This window comes from Hyaena hyaena, unplaced genomic scaffold, assembly GCF_003009895.1.
Source record: "Hyaena hyaena isolate Hyena2069 unplaced genomic scaffold, ASM300989v1 scaffold_6, whole genome shotgun sequence".
Taxonomy (NCBI): Eukaryota; Metazoa; Chordata; class Mammalia; order Carnivora; family Hyaenidae; genus Hyaena; species Hyaena hyaena.
The window spans coordinates 1901877-1918099 of record NW_024080638.1 but is presented as its reverse complement, the minus strand read 5'-3'; the positions used below and the strand labels follow the sequence as shown (position 1 = coordinate 1918099).

At 43.1% G+C, this 16223-nt stretch overlaps 1 protein-coding gene across 9 annotated transcripts in view; it reads right to left on the bottom strand.

Moving 5' to 3' along the window:
• ZNF462 (zinc finger protein 462) overlaps nucleotides 1–9315 on the bottom strand; it is a 141719-nt gene extending 132404 nt beyond the window's left edge. For 7 of the 9 annotated variants that reach the window (XM_039239469.1, XM_039239512.1, XM_039239504.1 and 4 more), the window contains exon 1: nucleotides 6175–6387. The gene's annotated coding sequence lies outside the window, so the exon portion shown is untranslated. Of the gene's footprint in view, nucleotides 1–5471; nucleotides 5573–6174; nucleotides 6388–9280 lie in introns of those variants that run through there. The other 2 variants (XM_039239479.1, XM_039239487.1) reach the window with 2 other exon arrangements.
• Nucleotides 9316–16223: the final 6908 nt, after the last annotated feature.

Here is a 16223-nt window from a genome sequence, read left to right as displayed (position 1 = left end):
GGTGAAGTGTTCCCGGTGTTGTTAAAAACTCACTTTAAGGATGACTCCACGACTTCACTGGGAAATGGCAAATTCCTAGCCATTGGTCTGCAAGAGAGAATCGGGCTCCAAGACAATAGATGGAGGGCACATTTTTGGAAGACTCCGGAACACTGGAAAATCACCAGTATTGTTTTAGACTGGATTTCACTCTCTTGGCCATTCATCAGTATTACAAAATGGCATCTCTGAAAGAAGCCAATTTATCTGTACCATGTTGCAAAAGAGATCCTCTGAGTCCAACTGTGGGCACTTTTGTAAGTTGCAATAGACGCAGACAAACCTCCAAAGAAACGCATTTGAAAAGGACTCCCAAGCCCTGGATGACTGAACTATAGAGGAGGGCAGGACAATTAAAGAAAAAGCACAGTCTCAACTCAATAGCTATGACTTGACTCAAAGTCTCATGAACAAAATTAGTCTCTGGAGTGTTTTACTTCTATGAATGAAACCATGCTCAGCCCCAACATGAGAAATTCAACTGACAAAAACCAATACTCCTGCCCCACTAGTGTTTGATTACAGAGTTTCTCAGAGAGGCCTGCACTCTGGAGAGGAGAGTTGGTGTTTCACAAACCGCTACAATCATATGCAAGGGGGTGGTGGAAAGGGCACTGGGTTGGGAGTCAGCAGACCTGAGTCCTAGGCCTGGCTTGGTTACAACTGAACCTTCTGACCTTGAGCAAGTCACTGCATGTCTCAGTGCCAGTTTCCTCTTCAATCAAATGCAGGGGGAAGGGAGATCTGAAGTGATCTCTCTGAGGCACAAAACAACTAGCTTCTCAATTAGAAGTTCTTAATATTCACCACTTATGTTGTACCTGTCAGTCAACTTTTAAATGATTTTTATATTAATTTCTACTTAGGGAAGAGTATTTTTGTCCATCACTCCCAAACTTCAGCTTAATCTGGGTGCTCCCTGGAATTCTTCAATATTACAATAAATGCCTCTTTTCTTTTCCTTTCTTTTTTTTTTTTTAAGCAACCTTCCCCAAACTAAGGCTTGTGCTATTAAAAGAGCTCAGAACTTCCCATTTCCTTGCTAGGGCTAAAATTAAACTGTCCATTCCTTAGGGCCCAACATAACATCTGCCAGATGTCTTGGCATATCACACAAGAGGAATTTTCTTCTAGCATTATCTACTCTCCTCTCTATTTTCTCATAATCAATTAATAGGTCACCAACGCCAGCTAATGTTTCTCTCAAAGCCACCAACTGCTTAAGTATGTGAACCTCAGGAGATACTTGCCTTAACACACAGACACACACAGACACATACATAGAAGCCAACTTTTTTTTTCCAGTTCACTGTCACTAATGATAGACCCTGGAAATATTTTCCTCAACTTCTTTTGAATTTCCTTAATTTCCACATACCAATCATCCAATCATATACCCGTGTCAGACCCTTTGCAATCTGAGTGCATTCTTTATGGTATTTCCTAATTTGTGAGTGTGGCATTGTGAAATAGCACCTCTGTTCTCCATTTTTCAACGTGAAACATTCAATACAGCTTTGTCATTGCTCTGTCCCGTGAGGCAGTGAGCGGTAAGTCTGATAAAGGCATACAGCACAAAGAAGATGAGTAAGGTTACCTTAACCAAGAACTCTCAACACCAGAAAAGAATTCAAGACAGACTAGACTCTATTAAACTCCAACATACAGAAAGCAGAACTCTTCCCAAGGCAATGTTACCATTATTTTCTTTCAGGAAAACTGACCACAAAGACGCTAAAGTCCATTAGTAGGGTTGGATTTCTTTTCCTCTACTGTCTTCCAGAAGACTCATTAGAAAGAAAGATATACACACACTCATATACATATGTGTATGCACATATATATTTTTTCTAACTAAAAGTTCTTTCCAACTCCAAGGAGTGTGGAAAAAGACAAGTCCTCAGGGAATGTGGTCGGTAGATTAGACAGAGATATATCTAATATGAGAAAAACTGTGGAATACAAAGATCCAATAAGAATCTTTTCTACAGCAAGGTGTCTCATACCTCATATATATGTCTCCAGAAGGATTTCTCTTTGTGATATATTAGAGCCATGGAAAAAAAGTTGCATAATGAGTCTCGTCAACTTGATGCCTCAGAAACAAAACCAAACCAAAAATCTCTGAGCTCTGACATCAAATAAGAGTGTTCAATTTGACACGCTTTGTATTTCTCTTATAGCACTCTATCCAAAATTCTTGTCCCATTTCAAATGTGTATCCCTAGAAAAATGGGAGAAACCACCTCTTTAATATGAGGTGCTTCCCACGTAGATGAAGGACATCAGGGATGAATATGTCTCTTAGGTAACCAGTTAGAACATTATTCTCAAACTCCAAAGTGCCTCTTATATACCTAATTTTTTCCCTCCAGGAAATTCTCAACTCTAAGACTGTCTATAAAGACACCAAAATATTTGGTCACAAAGTAAAAAATGTGGTGAGTCAAAGTGCTAGACTAGCAATCAGGTTGTCAGATTTTTTTCACACCGAAATAAGTAATTAACGGATACTGGTTGTCCTGGTATCAACAACGAAAAAGATACCATGGAAGTTTGCTTCAAGATCAACCTATAATGTATTTATGTTTACATACACAGGTATGGTTAATTAGATGCAAAATTATCTGGTAATTACTTTCCCAAATAACTCTTTTTATTCCACTGCATTTGAACTTCTGAGTTGGAACAAGTAGCATCCACACATGCATTAGCAAATTTAAGTATAACATTGACGACATCCCACTGAAGAGCAAAAGTAATGGTATCAAAAGATAACAGTCAAAACTGGTTAATAAAAGGTATGATTCCAAGAAGTAAGATTTTTCAAGTGCTCTTGGAGAAGCCCAGAAGCAGAGATCTGAAGAGAAGTATTTTTAAACGAGCATACACATCAACTGAAAGATCTTGAAATCCATACATCTTCCTCTGCAAAATACAGGGTTTTACTTCATTGACCATGGACAATTATCAACTAAAGAACCATGTATTTCTCCTCTCCTTTCACAGTCCTCAGAAGAACAATAACCCTCAATTAATGACACAACAGTTTGGTTTGAAAAATGTGATGTTGTCATATATAGCATTGTGCCTGTGCTGAATGACACTGCTACCAGCTACTCAACAGAATATAATTACATCTGGAATCTAAAACCACTTCAATATGCACAAAAATACTGTAGACATAGGAACTTCACACACACACACACACACATACACACATACACACACACACACACACAAATCTGACACATAATGGGAAAGCAAAGCAAGAAAAAAGCTGGTGTAAGTCGCTCACAAATGTGTTCTTTATTTGTTGAAGCTGGTACCTCTCTATGCTTCTCCTTAGTTGAAAACAAGGTTCAATCAAGCCTCCTTACAATATGTTAATTGGTTCTGAATCTCCTCCAAGTTTTTGTTCCAAGGTGGAGGCTTCCTCATCTATCTTATCAACAGTCCACCTAAAATTCTTCCAACATCTTCCCTCATCCTCAAGATGGCTACCTTACCTAATGGTAAAGCAACATCTTCCATGGTTGGCTTTTATAAATTCCTCAAGCATTTCAGGATTTTGTTCTTTACTTGGATCAATTACATACATTCTCCAGAACTAATCTGTGAAGAACTCCAATCAATGTGTGGAGACTGGGCTAGGACTGGGTCCTTCCTTCGAATCATCCTCACAAAATGTCTTCCTAGAAGACTACTAAATTCTTCCCAATTAAAAAGGTGAAGATACCTGGACATAAGGTTTTCTCAACAGACAAAATATTTTAAAACATTGTTTCCATAGTGACATTGTTAAGAAGACATCTGATATTTCTGAAGACTTACAGTACTTGAGAACACAGGAAAAAAGAGCAGAATGAAAGGGAAGGAGGAAAACAAAGGAACTAAAAGAAGGCCTTAGACACAAATGGAACAACCTGAGGAGAAATGTGGAGTCTGGAGAAACTGGTGTCAGTCAGTCTGAGAGTTCCTCTGAGATCTTGCAGGATTTGTTGTTATGGGTTTTTTTTTTTTCCCTTTTTGCAGCAATCAGCTCAAACCAGACAATAAAGTCTTGCAATGCATCAAAACATGATGATAAGCAAGCCCCAGAACTCCAAAATCTCAGCTTAGGGCCACCACCATCTTCACAATGAGGAAATAACATTTCCTGGTGACTTTCAGGAGACCTGGAGCAGCTGAAAGTTGTGTGAAGACCTCGGTGGAAAATGTCTCAGGTTTTGCCTTGCCTTTCCTGAAGAAGGTCTAAACCCTTCAGGTCCACTCGAAAGAAGAAAAAAAATGTCTCCAAAGTTTACTTTAAAATGGAAACGAACGCCTCAATAACTTGCGAAGGCACTCCTTTGGTGGGAGAAAAATCTGAGCAGCCCTTACAAGTCCCTCATTTCCTCACATAATGAATAGATGGTGAGGAACCACCACAGGATTTCACCCTGGAAAAGAAGGAGTAGGCAGGCAAGCCTCCACCAGCCATCACCAACAGAGCTTCAAAATGGAGACATCCATAATTTTATAAACACTTCTCATCTCAGCTTTGTCTCCTGGAAACCCGCTCTCCTCCATTTTCTGGTGGAGTTACAACATGACACCGCTACCTGACTCAGTTCCCAGCTCCCAACCAAACTAGTCACTTCCTCCAAAAACCTGCAAGCCACCTCCAGAAACAAAACCAAAGCAAACCAAACAACCAACACAGACACTCAGACACAACCCCCGGGGAGCCCTGGGAGAAAGCCCCAACTGGTTGGTCTTTTCCCATCCCAGACGCGTGCTTAAAAATAAAACTTTTTTTTTCCCCCTTTGGGTAGAGGAGGAATATAAAAGGAACTCCAGGCAGCCTCCCTCCCTCTCTGTAGGTTAGAAGCTACAATGAAAAGAAAATGAGGGTTCCTTCAGGAATGGTGAAAAGCCTGGAGAATGAACGTGAGAAGGAGCTTTGTGTTTTGGAGTCTGGACTGGAACCAAAGCAGACAGCTTGCAAATGGAGGACAGGGAGATAAAGAAAGGGAAAGAGAGGGGCTGCTCCAATGGGGGGGGGGGGGGGGCGGCTGCGGCTTCCCCTCGCGCCTGGAAGGAGGGCAGACCCCTGGGAACCGCACCAGGAGTGAGGCGACCCCCAGGCCCCTGCCTTCTTTTCTCCCTTCCTCAGAGAGCCAAGCGTGTGTAATGGCTTCTCCTCTCCAGAAACCGTTGTCCTCCTCCACCAGGCGCTTCTGAACCCCCAGCCTGGAGACAGCTCCTCGGCCGCTCCTGAACCTGCGCCCCCTCCCCCCCCCACCCCGGCCCGCGCCCCCCGCGCCTCGCTTCTCTCCTCACCAGCAGCACCAGCAGCACCAGCAGCCGCCCCCCGGCACATCCCGACCCCGCATCCCAACTTCGGGGAGAGAGCAGAGAGCGAGAGCGAGAGCGAGAGAGCCAAATACCTGAGGAAGAGGGGGGTGCCAATCCGCACGGCTTTGCCATCGGGCTTGGGGACAGGCAGACAGAGAGGGGAAAGGAAGGAGACGGACAGAGAGAGAAAGAGGTCAGCCCGCTCAGGTCGGGGCGGCTCGAGCGCTCGCTGCTCTGCCCCTCGCGCTCTCCCTCCGGCTCCCGGCTCCCGGCTCCCGGCTCCGGTGCCCTCGCCTCCCGCCCTCCGCCCCCCTCTCTGTCCCTACTCCTGTCCCCGCGCTCGGAGCATCCGTCCGGAGCCTCCCGCTCTCTTCTCACTCATCTTTCATTTTCTCTTCTCTCCATAGAACTACACGAAATTAATGAAGCCACCGCGCTCCGCTCCCCCGGCAGAAGGAGCAGCCAGCAGCAAAAGCACAGCCACCTCCGCCGCCACCGCCACCACCTTCTCCTCCTCCTCTTCCTCCCTCGCTTCTCCTCCTCTTCTTCCTCCTCCCCCTCCTGCTCTCCCTCCTCCCCCTCCTCCCCCTCCTCCCCCTCCTCCTCCTCCTCCTCCTCGTCTCGCTCGCTTCTTCTCTTCCAGCAGCCAGTCCACGCAGGGGACTTCCTCTCCTCCCCGCGCCACCGACCCTCCTCGGCCGAATGAATGAGCGCGTCGCTGCCTCCAGCGCCCCGCGCTCCGCTCCCCGGAGCCCCCGGACCACCCCGGGGCGGCGGCGAATTGCAGGAACTTACGGAAGAAGTGTCCCGGCGCCGGGAGGGGGTTCGGGTTCTCCGGCCCCACCGCCTCCTTATTCTCTTTCTCTTTCTCCTCTTCCTGCTCGGGTTATTGTTGTGGAAGTTGTTGGGGAGTCTCATGTGCTCCTGCCGGGGCTCAGCAATGGAGGATCGCCATCTTCCCTGCCTTGCTCGGCTCCTCAGACTCGCTGCAGCTGCAGATGACCTGAGATATCCGTCTCTCTCTCCCTCTCCCTCTCCCTGCCTCCCTCCCTCTCCCTCTCACTCTCTCCCCTCGCTCCTCTCCTCTCTCCTCTCCTCCCTCTCCCTCGCGCGCTCTCTCTCTCCCTCCCTCTGTGTCTCTCTCTGAATAATGAGCAACCGGAGGGAGAGAGAAAGCAAGACAGAAAGAGAGAAGGAAGACAATCTTCTCCTGCCACACAAAACGCCGGAGCACCAGGGGGTGCGCGAAGCCTTTCTAATAACAACAACAACGTGCAGGAGCCGGGAAGAAAAAAGAAAGAAAGAAACGAGGAAAGCGCCGGGGGGGGGGGGGGGGGGGGGAGAGAAGGATCCAAGAGCTGAAGAAGCGCAGAAGGAGAAGCTGGAGGAGATGCTGAAGCTGCGGCCGCTGTCCCCCCCCCCCCCCCCCCCCCCCCCCCCGCCGAACCCCAGAAGGAGGCAAGGTGGTTGCAAAGTTAAGGCTGGGACATTGTCTTTGTCACTCTGAGCAACACAGAAGCAGGCCAGTGAGATGCAAGAGGAGGAGGTGGCGGCGGCGGCGGAGGAGGTGGAGGAGGAGGAAGAGGAGGAGAAGGAGGCAAAGGAGGAGGAGAAGGGGAAGAGGGAGACGAGATGAATAAAGACCTGCGGAGAAGGCGGTGCGAGGCGCGCGGCGGCCGGGCTGGGGCGTGCGCGCTCGCGGCCCGGAGGCGCCCGGCCGCCCTGGCCGCCCGAGGAGGCCCCCGCGGAGGACCCTGCGCGGCCGCTCATAGCTCTCCCACCATCAGCCCAGCCCGAGGCGCCCGGCCCCGGCCCCGGAGAGTCCCTCACACGCATCCATCTAGAGGCCAATCTTTGCAAAGAACATACATGGGGAACTAGAGGTTGCAAGTCTAAACCCAGATCAACCACGTGGGGCTTTTTAATCCCTTTCCAGCTTGCGATGTGAGTATCTCCAGTGAAAAGCTCAAATTGTCCATTACTGGCACGTATTTTGAAGTCTTCTCCCCCGAAATAAAGGCTCATTGTGCATTTTATTTCTTTTCTGATATGGAAAGGGGGGGGTGGGGTGGGGAGGGAAAGAGCCCATCATTCCGAGCTTCGGAACCACCACTTTATTTTCCTAACTTGTGAAATGTTTTGACGGCGCACCAAAAGGGAAAAAAAAAAAAAAAGCCTACTTAAATAACTTTACACCCTCCAGCCCCGCGTTGTTTGCACTTTCTGGCTGATCATCCAAAGGCTCGGAAAGTAACAATCAGCGCTTCTAATGATAAGGTGTCATGGTGTTGAAGACAAGAGAACCAAGATGAAGCTTTCACACCTTGAATTTTTATTTAGTGTAATTTTCCCCAAATCGTTCTGAACTATCTCTTTGGCAAAGGAATGGGCTGCCCCTCACCCCTCACCAGGCTGAATGTCTCCTAAGGCTTTAATTTGATGGGGGGTCGGGGGGAGGTGCCTACACTATAAAAAAAAAAATCAATACAGCAAGTCAGGAGCAATTGAAGTTCAAGGGCACGGGCTGGTTGTACCATTTCTATTTCTCACATCCTCGAGTTGGACATCACCAGCATCCGGAGAGAGAAACACACAGCGCGCAGGGCAGAGACCTTAATTAAAGTTTCTTTTGTCCGGGTCTGAATTGGGGGATGATGCTGGATTCCTTTGCATTGGGGAGCGCGCATCCGGTGGAGAAGGCGCGGTGTTGAAGATCCAGGGCCAGACTGTCCTCTTTAATACTCCCTCCCTCCCCCCTAACAAACAACAGTCCGGGAAGATAGACCCATAAACCCATACAATAAAGGGGAGGAGGAGGCGCGCGCGGAGTTGGTTCCCATCGGATAGCGGGCTTTCCTAAACAGATCCGAATCCGTATTTTCCAAGGTTTTCCCCAGTCGTTTATTCCGGGGCAGAATCTCTCACCCAGAGGCACGATTTCACCCCCTTGCCGTCAACACTTCCTGCGCTCTTCTCCTCCCACTCACACTGAAAAGCTTGGGACCCCTAAAAGGGTGTTGATGGCGGGGGTGATAAATAAATAAATAAATGACACTACGCGTGCGGTGGAGAAGAAAGGAGGGGGAGGGCGGGGAGAGGTACGAGAAAAAGTAGGGAGAGGAGAGCAAGGAGGAGAAAGCACAGAGGCGAAGGGGAGACGAGAGTCAAAGAAAGAGAATTGAAAGAAGAAAGGAGAGAGGAGGAAGGTAAGGCTGCTCAGAACTGAAATGCCCCCGGCTTTGTGCAGAACTGGGAGGACTCCCCCACGCCAGGTGCCCGGAGGGCCCTGGGGAAGTCCCTCTGCCGCGAGCTCCTCCCCCGGGACCCCAGGGGTGTCTGAGCGCCCGCAGCCGCTCCCCCACAAATTCCTCGTGGCCGCGGGAGGAAGCGCGCCAGGTCTCCGCCGTCGCTTCAGCGCCCCAGCTGATCATTTACCTCTTTGTCTTTAATAAAAAGCTGACTTTCTCTGTCAAGCCCTGCGCCGGGAAAATAACAATCGTATTTCAGGTTGAAAGCCCCTATTACTGCACGGTGGTGGAGGCTGCGATAAACCCTTCCTCGACGTGAGGGTACCTCCGGGGTTGGCTCGGGTCGGAAGTCCTCAGACGGGGGCCGCCCTTCCCCGGGGGCAGGGGCGCACGGAACCTGGCGGTGGGGCGCGAGGAGGAAGCGCCGAGGTCAGAGGAAATCCAGGGCTCCTGGGGCAGCGAAGGGCTGCCCGCGGTCGGGGAATGAGCCCTGGGGAGGAGCCTTTTGCAGAATGCGAGCGCGCCCCAACACGCCTCAGACCTCATAAACCCACTTGGCAAAGACCCGGGAAGCGGCTGGCTGACCGACTGCGGTGAACTCGAGAAATTAACCTGCGCTACAATTAAACGGGCTGCCGCCCTTTCAGACTCACCTCCAGCGACCGAGACCGAGAGCTCCCGAACCGGCCGCGGGGGGACCTGGCTCCTCCCTCCCGTCCCAGGAGAAGAGGACAAAAAGGGGAGATGGACTTGGAGATGGCCCCGCCCTTCAAACGCTCCAATCCTTGGAAACTAAACCTCCTCTCCAAGCCTCCACGTCTAGAAGGGACAAAGGCAGCGAGGAGATCCAGAGACCGATGGGTGGCTTTCGGGCTTCTCGTGTGGGCTCAGTGGGGGAAAGGTACAATGGCTAAGTTTCCCGTTCCAAATTCAGGACATTCCTTGGAAGACCATCTTCTGGTTTAGAAGCAAATTGACTTCCCAAAGCCGTGAGGCTTTGCAAAACTCCTGCAAAACCCCGCTGTTTGAATGTGGGAAGGCTAAATTTCCAATTAATGATGCCATACACAATTTTTTTCGACTTTTTTGGAGTCACAAGTGCCTTAACTATCTAACTAAAATGTAACAGAAAGAAATTTAACATGGTTGGAGATAAGGCTTTTTGTTGTTATTGGGGGCAGTTTTCTTTCAAATGATAGTAAAGCAACTGGATTAAATAAAAGCTCGGTCAGTCAAGGAAAGCGCTGGGGCTGAAGGTTTTAGTGAAAACCTTGATAAAGTTGGCACTTGAGTCACTGTAATTATGCTTTGCCATTAGCGGACCATTAAGATAAAGGGAGAAAGTTCTCACCTCCTGCTATGTCATTCCTCAAGAATTTTCACAAAGATAATACAAGCCTAGTTGGTGGGGTGTCTTCTCCACCAGGAAGGTTAATTTCTAAGTTTTTTTCATTAAAATGGAAAAAGCTTAGGTTCTGTACACAGCCAACACTATGAGGGACATGTTGGCTGCGTGAAATTTGCCTTTTGTTACTGTATCCCAAGTCATTGTGCCCTGAAGTGCTATGGGATTTCAAGACTTTATTAATGTTCACAAGGAAATATGAATATGTTGAAGTCTGGATTTTCTCCTCCCTTATCATGGGTGACTGGTATACAGGCTTCTCATAAAGGGAAATGATGGCTCATCAAAAGACTGACTTTATGAGCATTAACAGAATAATAAATCTTGCAATTTTAGTTCAAGAAACAGTGGAGTCCTGTAATCAGAGTGACCCATGCAAATATAATCCATTTACATGCCTACCTCTAGTAGGATAGGGGTAGCCTATAAATCGTTTTGGGCTTTAAAGGTTTAGTGAAGGAAGGCACCCAAATATCTCAAAGAAAAGTGTAGGGGCGGGGGGGGGGGCGGGGGGGGGAGGAAGGGCCTTCTGTCATCTCAGGAAGAAATCATGGAAAGAAGGAAGAGTTGGTCCAGAGGCTACATTTAAATTGAATTTCAACTGAAACAAGTTTCAGACCCCTTGTTCTGTCATTGTTTCAATATTTACATTCTATCATAAAAGAAAGGAAAAGTTCTCCCTACTGAAAACTATACCAAAAAAAAAATTCTAGTTTATAACCACACTTTCTAAATTCCAGCTGGAAAACTGTTCGTGCTGATGATTTTAGCAAAACGAAGAGCAATTGAATATGGCTTTTTCAGAAATCCCAATTATTCCATCATTAAACATTTCACCATATTGTGACACACCTCTTGAACTTATTTTCTATGTAAAATTCCTTTTCCACATGGTTCAATATAGTCTTTTACTTACTATTTGAGTTCGTGATTTCAAAGAGTTATCCTGAATCCTTGAGGTCTTTTATGCTTGTTGGAAATTGCTCAGTCCTTAAAAAGTTTTTTTGAGATGTTCAAATTCAGTAATTATTGACCCTCCAAATATCTACAAAGTTGAGTCACTAGCACTTTCTTTCTGATCCCTTGCTGAAAAATCAATACATTCTCATAAAACCATATCCAGATACATATAACTAGTTAACTAGTGCTGATGCCTAAGAAGAAGTGACTATTGGAACACAGACATAGGTGACTCATTTTTTAATAGCTCTCAAAGAGAAATGGCAATGACTTATATTAAACTTACTGCATATGAATCTTTGTATGTATACACTTGGATACCAAAGAAGATGTTTCAATAGTAGTGTTCTAAAACTCCCCCCAAAGAAGTCTTTCTCCCATACATGTACAAGTTAAATTTACAGTTCTATCAAACTAGTTACTATAATATGAAACATTCATGTGTAATATATTTCTGTTTACCAGCTACAACGTGCTATACACAGAGCTGAATATTAGGGATGCAAAGATGAGTAAGAGACGATAGGTTAGAATCTCAATGCACGATCTACTTGTTGAACCACTAGCTTTAAAATTACCTTACTTGGTTATAGAACTCTAGTTAGTTTTGTTTTGTTTTTGTTTTACTTTCTCAAAAACAGTACAGGAATTTAGCCAATTTGGAGACTATGATTAACTTGAGCATTTCTCTTCCTACTATGGAGTTATTGAGACGTAATATTTTGTTAAAATAAAATTTGGGGACTTCATTTTAAAGTCAGTGCCCTGGGGCACCTGAGTGGCTCAGATGGTTAAGAATCTGACTCTTGATTTTGGATCAGATTTGTGAGATCTCATGATTTGTGAGATCAAGCCTGCTCTGTCAGTGCAGAGCCTGCTTGGGACTCTCTCTCTCCCTCTCTCTCTCTCTGCCCCTTCCTTGCTTGCACTCTTTCCCCCTCTCTCTCAAAATAAATAAACTTTAAAAAAAAGAGAGAGAGGAAAATTTTTTTAGAAATAAAGCCAGTGTCCTGCCTAACATAATTTTACATCAATTTCTTAATAGAGAAGATTTTTTAATTTTTGTGGGTTTTTTTAGTGTTTAATAATTGAGAGAGAGAGAGAGAGAGAGCACTTGAGCAGGGGAGAGGGAAAGAGAGAATCCCAAGCTGGCTTGGCACTGTCATTGCAGAGCCTCATGGGGCTGGAGATCAGGAACCACAAGATTATGACCTGAGCAGAGACCATGACCAGACGCTGAACTGACTGAGCCACCCAGGGGCCTGAATGGAGAAGATCTTTTTAGGAAAGAGAGCAACCTTAGCTCAACCATGACTAGATTAACCAAAATTAAAAAGAAAAGATTCAACTGAAAGACTGCCCATTTGTTGAGGCATCCCTTTCTAGCAGAAAGACCAGTATTTCCAGATTCCTGCACTTGCACTGAAACTAAAGCTCAGAGAGGGGACATGACTTGGTCGGGACCACAGAGTTGGTCAGAGGCAATCAGCTCTAGAAGGTATGCCACTATGGCATTTTCCTAAAGTTACCATTCTCCTATCACTTTAAAGAGTTTTTTGACTTGTTGCCATGTTATTTAATGTGTATTATTTTTAAATCAACTTTAAGAATAATTTTGCATTCTCAAAAGCAATAGTATCCACAATACCACAGGTCTGATAGGCTATTTTTTATATACATATTTAACACATAATCAAAGTAAATATATTATTAAAATTAAAGTAACAAAAAGTTTTTGGATTAAAGCACAGTCTGATAGTATACATGCCAAACTGTTAACGGTAAAGAGTGAGAGAAATGGAAAAGAAAATGTTGTTTCAGCTATTTTTGTGTGTAAAACATGAATCACTTTTATAATTTAAAAAGTTCAAAAAAAAAAAAAAAAGATCATGTGGCCTAGTGGTGGTTAGTATACTCCCAAGTTAAGCCCTCCCATTTTATATTCCTGATAGGAATTAAAAATTAGCAAAAGTCATTTTAGCACAATTAACAATATATATTTAAAGTCCTAAAATGATCACATTTTTTGTCCTCTTTATTCTTCCTCTTACAATCTACCCTAGGGAATTATTCAGAAATGTTGAAAAAACTTATACCCCCCCCCAAAAAAAAAGACAAAAAACAAAACTGCTGCAGGTAAAGTAAGTAATTGAAAATAACTTATAATTAAGAAAAGAGGAATGGTAAAGTAAATAAGAATATATCCCCACTATGACATATTAGCCAGCTTAAAATTGTTAGGAAGATTTTGTTTAAATAGAAAAATGACCCCCTGCTAGGTGAAAGACCTAGATACAAAATTATGATCCCTGATTATTGTTTTGTAAGACACACACACATGCAAATCACCTTGAAAGAAAATCTACCAATGTGCCAATTGTAAAATGACTTCTCATAAAAAATTTAGAAAATGTAGAACTTACATATAAACTATATGTTATATAATTATATATAAACCGTATATACATATGTGTTCATACATATATATACACATATATACTGCTATGGAGTTGACTGCTTTGTTTGAACTGAAATGTCAATTATCTGTTTAAGTATTTAAAAATCTTTTTTAAGGATATTCTCTTTTTAATGTTTTTATTTACTTTTGAGAGAAAGAATGCAAGCAGGAGAAGGGCAGAGAGATGGGGAACATAGTATCCAAAGCTGGCTCTGTGATTACAGCAGACAGCCTGATGCAGGGCTCGAACACACAAACTTTGAGATTATGACCTGAGCCGAAGTTGACCACTTAACCAACTGAGCCACCCAGGCACCCCAGTGTTAAAAACATTGTATTGTATTGTATTGTATTGTATTGTATTGTATTGTATTGTATTGTATTGTATTTGAGTTTATTTATTTTTAAGAAAGAGAGAGTACAAGCGGGGAAGGGGCAGAGAGAGACAGATAGACTCCACACTGTCTGCACAGAGCCCAGTGCAGGGGCTCCCATGAGATCATGACTTGAGCCAAGATCAAGAGTCAGACGCTTAACTGACTGAGCCACTCAGGTGCCCCTAAAAACATTTTAAAGTTGAATGATAGAACCTCCTTTTATGTGTCTGGTAATTATAAATGTGTTGCAAAGAGCTAATTAATATTGTTAATAAAATAATGGTAAAGTAATCATTTTTCATAAAAATAATATAATTTGCTTTTCACAGAGACTATAGGAAGATTTGAGTGCACATTTTGAGTACATTTTATAGACAAAGGAAATTTAGGACCAAAGAGATTAAATGATTTAACCTGAAGTGTTCCAAAGCTAATAGTGTAAAGAAAACTGAAATCTAGTATATATATAGCTATCAAATTCTATAAGGAATATTAAATAACATTGAAATATTTAAATGATTTTTTGATAAGGGAAAACAGATTGCGACACAATAGATATAGTATTATTCCACATTTGTGCCTGTGTGTGTTTGTGTGTGTGTACTGAGGCACTGAAAAATAACTAGGAAAGTATAATCAAAGTGTTAATAGTTTTTTCCAAGTAATGTAATTTTTCTAGGTGATGTAATTATGGGCATATATTTTTTTTCCACTGTGGCTTCTCAGATTTTTAAACATTTCTACAATGAATATATCATTTTTGTCATTTTTTTAAAAATTGAGCGGTGCCTGAGTGGCTCATTTGGTCAAGTCTCCAACTTTGTTTGGCTCAGGTCATGATCTCATGGTTGTGAGTTCCAGTCCCGCACTGGGGTCTCTGCTCTCTATATTGCAACTGCTCCGGATCCTCTCCCCCACTCTCTGTCTGCCCCTTTCCCATTCACACTCTCTATGTCTCAAAAATAAATCTTAAAAGTTTAAAAATACTGTTAAGAAAAAGAAAAATACTGAGAACTTGCAAATGAATTTTGCCAGCGCAAAATTTCTTATATCATAATGACTAAGCAAACTAAATTTTTGTCTAATGTTTAAAATAAATTTTAATTGTAAGTTTTTATTAATCATTATTTTAAAACATACACACTTAAATCCTTGCATATATTCGATTTTCTAAACAGCCTTTACTTAAAATTCAGTACATCCAGTACAGATTTAGATAACTGTCAGCACCAAATTGACTTGACTTTTCATCCACTAACTACTAACCTTTGACTGACCCCTTGTAGATTTAACATTAGTTGCTCTTTCACCATATGGTGATATCTACACATACTCTTTTATTTACTAAAGTGGAGGTTTGATTTCCCAGCAAGTTGCTAAGAACAATGTTTCATAAAAACTGTTTTTTTAAGTGACTTTACTTTTTAGTATCCTTCTTTAATGACTTTACTTTTTAGTATCCTTCTTTAATGACTTTACTTTTTAGTATCCTTCTAATGTTTATCTTGAAAATCTGTTCATTCCAAGGAGCATGCTTTACCTGAGTATTTATTGATTTAATGTTCAGAATAAAGACAAAACCAAATCCAGCAATGCACATAGACTCACTGGTTTCCAGCTCCTGCTCTTACTAGTGATGATCTTAGACTCCAGGCATCAGTTTCTATATCTGTAAAAGAACAATTAAGTACTTATAAGATTGAGTATATTTTTAATGCAGATAAAGGACATGGGAGTTTTTAAGTGTAAGCTAATATGATTCAACTCCTTAGACCTTCACTGTTAGATGGCATAGATGAAGGAAAACCTCTAAATTTGGAGTCAAAAGACAGGTCTCTAGTCTGGAAATTCAAAATCAAAATACGCAGCCCTAGCCAAAACCAATCCATTATTATTTAAACAAATTTAAAAAATCAACAATAACTAAAAATAAAAAACCCAAGTAGATTAATTGTATCTAAGTGCGCCTATTACTATTTTTGCTTGTTAGTTCACTTTATTTGCTAGAACTCAGCTACCAGACATGTGGTAGTAGTGCCAAAGGTTTTTTAAAAATGGAAGAGAAAATCTTAAAATCAAGAAAATTTTCTTTATTGATGGCTCAAATCCAAGAAACAATTGTATATGCTTAAAAAATTCATACAGTATGGGAACTGTTATAGTAAATATAAATAAATACAGCAAAGGGGGAACTAACTTTATTTCCTTTTTTTTTTTTTTTGTACATCATATAGAGACTACTCCTGTTTACCGGTCTAACTTCTAGATCAACAGTGTTCTGCTGGAGCACTATTTGAAAATCACTGATCTAGTCCCAAGGAGAAAATGATCTCACAAAAAAATGCCCAGGATTATACACTAAAGTTATTTAAAGATCCACATCTACTCAATTCCTC